This window comes from Pseudophryne corroboree, chromosome 10 (assembly GCF_028390025.1).
Source record: "Pseudophryne corroboree isolate aPseCor3 chromosome 10, aPseCor3.hap2, whole genome shotgun sequence".
Lineage (NCBI taxonomy): Eukaryota > Metazoa > Chordata > Amphibia > Anura > Myobatrachidae > Pseudophryne > Pseudophryne corroboree.
In genome coordinates this window covers 47369841-47376971 of record NC_086453.1, presented here as the reverse complement: position 1 = coordinate 47376971, position 7131 = coordinate 47369841, and positions in this window count along the sequence as shown.

Sequence of the window (7131 nt, the reverse complement as noted above, 5' to 3'; positions counted from 1 at the left end):
TTACCCCCATTGTTTTTTTTTCCCATGAGTTCTCCTATACTTCCCTACTAGGGTTGTCCATTAACAGATCTGCCATCAGTGATCAATGGTTTTAATTTAAACCATTGGTTAGAAACCTTCGATGGTTTAACTTTGTCAGACAGTGGCTGTGCTTGTGCACACTGTGCATTAGCCATCGGGACTCTGTCAGAGATGTACACCATCAATGGCCTCTATCAATGGTAAAACTAGTTACCATCACCATCATACCATTGATGGTTACTAATCATCGAGGGTCTATGGCTAACCATATTCTCAAGATTTAACGTTTTAGAATTTGGGCACTGCCTTGCCTCCTCCATCATGATGGAATGTGCCAAAATCTCCCAGGTTTATGTGGAGCACTTTTGAAGTGTCAAGTTGCCTCCAACACCCCCAGTTGAAGGAGATATCTACTGCAATGCACAGCTAACACCGGATACCACAGTCTATGACCAGACTAGCCATTTGCAATTCTGGCTCTGCCTCCCGGCATCTACTCAGATGGCATGCTTAGATGGAGCGTAATGCGAGGCCATGCTCATGACTTGTGACCATGCCACATGGCCATAGCCCATGTGGCATGGTCCTGCTGTAATACATCCATCATGTGTGCAACATCAGTATGCGTATACAAAGAGAATGACATTGCCCATTTTTAGCCCCAGATCCGGGGTTGACGCTGTTGCAGCTATTTTTTTATTTAGCAAGTGATGGGCAGCAAATTGTGGTCTAGGAGTTGGGGCCACGCCCCTCCATGATATCAGCGGGAGACTCCTGCAAGGCCCTGCCCTTTCTCTGAGGCCACACCCCTTTTCATCAGGTAATGTTGCCTGACCCTGCTGCTGCCACAACATCCATCTCTGAATCAGGCGCAGCGTATGGTGGCTGGAGAAGCACTGTCTAGGACTGAACTTAGTGTTTTGTTCTAGAAAGAGGCAGCATGATCAGGGCAGGACAGGGTAGTGATAGAGCAGTAATGCCAAATTGGAGATACTAGAGCTGGAGCAGAAGCTGGAGAAACATTGGCCTATCTACCATGGGTGCAATGTGTGCGGTGTACACTGGCCCTTGGGTCCAAGGGGGCCCACACCGCACACACTGCACCCATGCTGTGTTAATACTTACCTTCCCAGAGTCCCGTGACGGGATCTGAAGCTGCAGCAGCCGTTGCAAATATCAATCCCAAAATGGCCGCAGTAGTAAATTAGTCTCCGGAACACAGCGGGCAGTAACGGATCTTGCTACAGGCAAGCAGGATTTTTGCACGGGTCGCCGCCTTCCGGAGGGCGCCGCCGCCATGGCAAGATCCGCTACTGGTGCTGCCTGGTGCTGTGTAGATGCAGTGCTGTGCGGTGCGCGATGAAGTCATCGCACACCGCACTGCCTTGTTGGAGCAGCACATAGGCGCTAGAGGTCCCTCACCTAACCCACCCGCCACTGTCAGTGCGCAAGATCTTGCTTCCTATTTCAAGGACAAGATTGACAAGATCCGAAATGAAATGGTATGCTCTTCCACAGCAAGTGACCTGCTCAATTCCCTGCCTGAACCCTCTAACACCTTCTCTTCCTTTGATCCTACAAATGAAGATGAAGTATCTGCACTCTTTTCATCTGCCTACTCTAATACCTCTCTCCTTGACTCTATACCCTCACAAATTAGTAAAGCTCTGTCTACTGTGCTCATCCCAACCTTAACGAAAATCTGTAATCTCTCCCTGTCTACTGGTATCTTTCCTTCTCTATACAAGCATGCAGTGATTACTCCCATTCTGAAAAAACAAAACTCTGACTCGAACTCTCTCTCTAACTACCGTCCCATCTCTCAGCTCCCATGCCCCTCCAAGCTACTGGAGAGACTTGCCTACACTTGTCTCACACACTTTCTTAACTCACACAGCCTACTGGACCCACTTCAGTCAGGATTTCGTGCCCAACACTCCACAGAAACAGCACTGACTAAGGTAGTGAATGATTTGGTCACTGCTAAATCTAAAGGACATTTCTCTCTCCTTATTCTCCTTGATCTCTCTGCTGCTTTTGACACTGTTGACCACTCTCTTCTCATACAAACACTACAATTCCTAGGTATTCAGGACACAGTCCTTTCTTGGTTCTCATCCTACCTATCTAATCGCTCCTTCAGTGTTCGTTTCTCTGATTCCACCTCTCCTTCGCTACCTCTCTCAGTTGGAGTACCGCAAGGCTCAGTCCTAGGTCCTCTGCTTTTCTCTATCTATACCACATCTCTTGGCAAACTAATCAACTCTTTCGGATTTCAGTACCATCTGTATGCGGATGATACTCAAATCTACCTATCCTCCCCTGATTTGTCACCATCTGTATTGGGCCGTGTCACTGAATGCCTTTCTGCCATTTCATCTTGGATGACATCTCGCCACCTCAAACTTAATATTTCCAAAACAGAATTAATTATATTTCCACCGGCCAATAGTAGTTTCCAACCTGATATCTCTATCACTGTTGAGAACTCTGCAATCACCCCTACCCCACAAGCTCGCTGCCTAGGTGTCATTTTTGACTCTGAACTGTCCTTTGTTACCCACATTCAATCTGTCTCAAGATCATGTTACATACATCTAAGAAACATATCCAAAATACGCCCTTATCTTACACAAGACACAGCAGAAACTCTAATCCATGCTCTCATTATCTCCCGCATTGATTATTGTAATAGTCTCCTGACCGGTCTTCCCAAACATAGGCTCTCACCACTACAATCCATTTTGAATGCAGCTGCGAGGCTAATCTTCCTTGCCAGACGTTCATCGTCTGCAGATCCGCTCTGTCAGTCCCTCCATTGGTTACCGGTATTCTACCGTATTAAATATAAAATACTTTTACTCACATACAAGGCTATTAATCAAACTGCACCAACATACATCTCTTCACTCATCTCAAAATATCTCCCTACCCGACCTCTCCGCTCTGCACAAGATCTACGTCTCTCATCCACACGCATTACTTGTTCACACTCAAAATTACAGGACTTTATCCGGGCTTCACCCACTCTGTGGAATGCCCTCCCACGCACAGTAAGACTCGCCTCTAGTCTCCAAACCTTTAAATGTTCCCTGAAAACTCACCTCTTCAGACAAGCCTATCAAATTCCAGACCCACCCACATAACCTTCAGTGCTTCCCTATCTAATTACATCCTCTGTAGAGTATTCATAACATCACATATCTTGTCTTTCTTTAGTCTCACACCCTCCTGACACTTGGATAACTTTGTGGGGTATCATCATACAACCCATTAAGAACCTAGCAATCTGGTGCACCATTATGCAATAGGTAGCATCTATCCTTGTGTATCTATGCCTATCTCCCTATAGATTGTAAGCTTGCGAGCAGGGCCTTCCTACCTCTATGTCTGTCTGTTTTTACCCAGTTTTGTTCTATTACTGTTGTTCTAATTGTAAAGCGCAACGGAATATGCTGCGCTATATAAGAAACTGTTAATAAATAAATAAATAATAGTGTCTATGCGGTGCTATGGGAGAGACGTCATGACGTCTCTCCCATAGATCTGAGGAGTGGCACCAGCGGCCGGAGACAGAGGGCAGCAGCGGTCGGGAAGCAGGAGCGGGGATTGTTAGTATTCATTTTTTATTTTTTTTTGTAAGCGGCGCAACTAGGGGGTAAAACTGTACATGGGGCACAGTACTGGGGGCACAACTCTACAGGGGGCACAGTACTGGGGGCAATATTACTGTGGGCACAGCTACAGGGGGCACAACTACTGAGGGCACAGCTACAGGGGGCATAACTGACCACGCTCCTTATCCATGTAGCCACGCCCCTATTTTCCGCCCTTGGTGCCACAAGGTCTAGATCTGGCCCTGACAGTGGGCACCATGTTTCCGGAGACTTGTGCATGCGCAGTAGGCCCCGTCACATTGCCGGAGATACGGCCCCATGGAGAAGAGGGGGCCCACCTGGAGTCTGGCCATGGGCCCGCTCCTCTCTTAAGGCCCGTACACACTGGTCGATATATCGGCCGTTCTCTTGAACGGCCGATACATCGCGGGACCGTCGGCCAGTGTGTACGGGCGATACGTCTGTGAACTCCGTCGTTCACAGACGTATTGCGTCGGCTGCGCAGCACAGCCGACGGCCAATATATCTAACGATATATTGGCGCGTCGCTGTGTGTGTATGGGGCGGTCGTCCGACCGCCCGTACACATGCTGCGGCGGCCGGCTGTGATTGACAGGTGAACTGGGCGGGCGCCCGCCCAGTTCATGACGTCAGTCCCCCGACGGATCGGGCAGTGTGTATGCACAGCACACTGCCCGATCCGTACATAGATATATCTGCAGATCAATTGATCAATTGATATATCTACTAGTGTGTACCCACCTTTAGAATGCTCCTGGGGAGAAGATGTCAAGGGAGTGCTCATCACAGTCTTTGGGATAAGTCCACTGCGAGAGACTAAAAGAGGACGTACTGTAAGAGGCAGATGTTTGTAGCAGCAGGGACAGTGGGGGTGTCAGTGGTAATGTTGATACCATATATCGTATAGTGGGGGTTATTCAGAGTTGTTAGCAAACCAAAAAAGTTAGCAATTGGGCAAAACCATGGCCCTCATTCCGAGTTGTTCGCTCGGAGTTTTTCATCGCATCGCAGTGAGAATTCTCTTAGTGCGCATGCGCAATGTTCGCACTGCGACTGCGCCAAGTAACTTTACTATGAAGAAAGTAAGTTTACTCACGGCATTTTCATCGCTCCGACGTTCGCATTGTGATTGACAGGAAATGGGTGTTACTGGGCGGATGCACGGCGTTTTAGGGGCGTGTGGCAGGAAACGCTACCGTTTCCGGAAAAAACGCAGGAGTGGCCGGAGAAACGGTGGGAGTGCCTGGGCGAACGCTGGGTGTGTTTATGACGTCAGCCAGGAACGAAAAGCACTGAACTGATCGCACAGGCAGAGTAAGTCTGAAGCTACTCAGAAACTGCTATCTCGGTTGTAATCGCAATATTGCGCCTACGTCGGTCGCAATTTTAAGAAGCTAAGATTCACTCCCAGTAGGCGGTGGCTTAGCGTGTGTAACTCTGCTACATTCGCCTTGCGAGCGAACAACTCGGAATGAGGGCCCATATGCAGTGCAGGTGTGGCAGATGTAACATGTGCAAAAACAGTTCGATTTGGGTGGGGTGTGTTCAAACTGAAATCTAAATTGCAATGTAAAAATAAAGCAGCCAGTATTTACCCTAATATAACCCACCCAAGTCTAACTCTCTGCACATGTTACATCTGCCCCACCTGCAGTGCAACATGGATTTGCCCAATTGCTCACTTTTTTGGTTTGCTAACAACTCTGAATAACCCCCAGTATGATTAGGCTTACCATATTATCCCTTTAGACTGGGACACACATGAATTACACAGGTTCTGAGGCTGATTAAACCAGATGGAGAGAGAATTGACTGCATAGGAAAGGAATGAGTTAAACATCTTGTGAGGGGTGGACCTAGCTGTGAGGAAAGTACAGCCTTTGGAAAAAGGGGAGGGTTTAATATATATAGAGAAGGCTAGGCCATTTTGCTCTCTCTTGTTGGTGAATTGCCTGGTAGTGGGTGAGTGCTGCAGTGCAGAGCTTCCCACTTTTATTGTCAGTTTTCCAGTTTTTGAATATATTCAGCTTCCCTGCATCCCTACACTGCAAATGGCTTCCCGACCTCGTCGTTCCACTAGGACCTCGGCCCGTTATCGAGCATCGGGCGCTGGGTCCGGTCCCGAGGACGGCCTCGCTGGCCCTGGGGACGGCGTCCCGTCCCCTGGGGCCTTCGCGGGCTCTGGCAGCGGGACGGAGCGGCATGCACGGCCGTCTTTGGCGCTGGGGGCCGGGCCGGGCCAGTTTTGCCGGCCGGGCGCGGGCAGCAGGGACGGACGAGGGGGCAGCCGAGACGCCCGGAGGTGGACAGGCAGCAGCCCTCGCCTCCGGGCACAGTGTGTGGAGCCTCGAGGTCGGGCGCCCGCGGGCGCGCGCAGGTGCGCCACGGTGGGCGCCCGTCGTCGCTGGAGCCACCCTCGTCTACAATCTCTTCCCCCTCGCAGCGGCTGCGAAGCGGTGCCGGCCGGGGGGGGGACGAGTAGGCGTGAGGCGGCGGTTAGCCGGACGAGGCCCGTCGCGGGGCCTCGTCCGACAGGTTTACCAGGGGATGCAGCGGGGAATGTGACGGCGGGGAGAGGCGGGACTCGCGCACAGGGTGCACGCGCGCCCGCCACAGCGGCGCCGCTGGTCTCCCTGTCTACCCTCCTCACTCCCCAACAGCCGGAGGGCGGAGGGGAGCGGGGGAGAAGGAGAGACAGGGAATGGGTCAGGGGCAGCAGAGCTGCTCAGGGCCGGAATGAGTCACGCCGCGGCGCCCTCCCAGCGGGCGGAGGGAGCTCCGGCCTGCGGGGGGAGGGTGCGCGTGGCGAGAGGGAGAGCGGCAGCAGCGCTGGCTCAGGCGGGCAGGCCAGCGGAGTGGGCACAGTTTGGTGGGGGTCAGGGCCGCTGGCGCTTAGAGGCGCTGCCCATTCCCCACCGAGACAGGCTGGGCGCAGGGCGTCGGGGCCCCAGTTGGCGCTGGTCAGGCGCCCGGCGAGCAGGCGTGCGCCCACACCGGCTGGGGATCCCGCGGGGGGCGACGCTGAGTTCTGGGGGGGTCAGGACCCCTCCGGGACACTGACGTCGGCCCTGGCCACGGTGGTGGCGGCGTTGGGGCCGCTGGCCGCGGCCGCGTCCCCGGGAGTGGCAATCAGTTCCGGCGCGCCGGCAGCGGCTGGCGGGTCCGGTACGCGGGCGGTGTCAGCAGCGCAGCGGGTTGCTCGCGCCTGCAGAGAGCTCGGGGCGGCCGCGGCGCAGCTCGACCATCGTGCCGGGCGGGGCGAGCAGGGGCATTTAACGGCGACGCCTGCCCCCCGGGGTGATAGGCATTCGCCCCGACTGCTGTCTGGGTCCTCTGCTCTGTTTTCTTCTGCAGGTGAACGCGAAGACATGGAGATGACGGGGTCCGAGGATGAGGAGGTCGGACTTGCCACGCCGGAGGATTCCGTGCCGGAGCAGTCGACGGCATCAGGTGAGGTGGTACAGTCTGTATC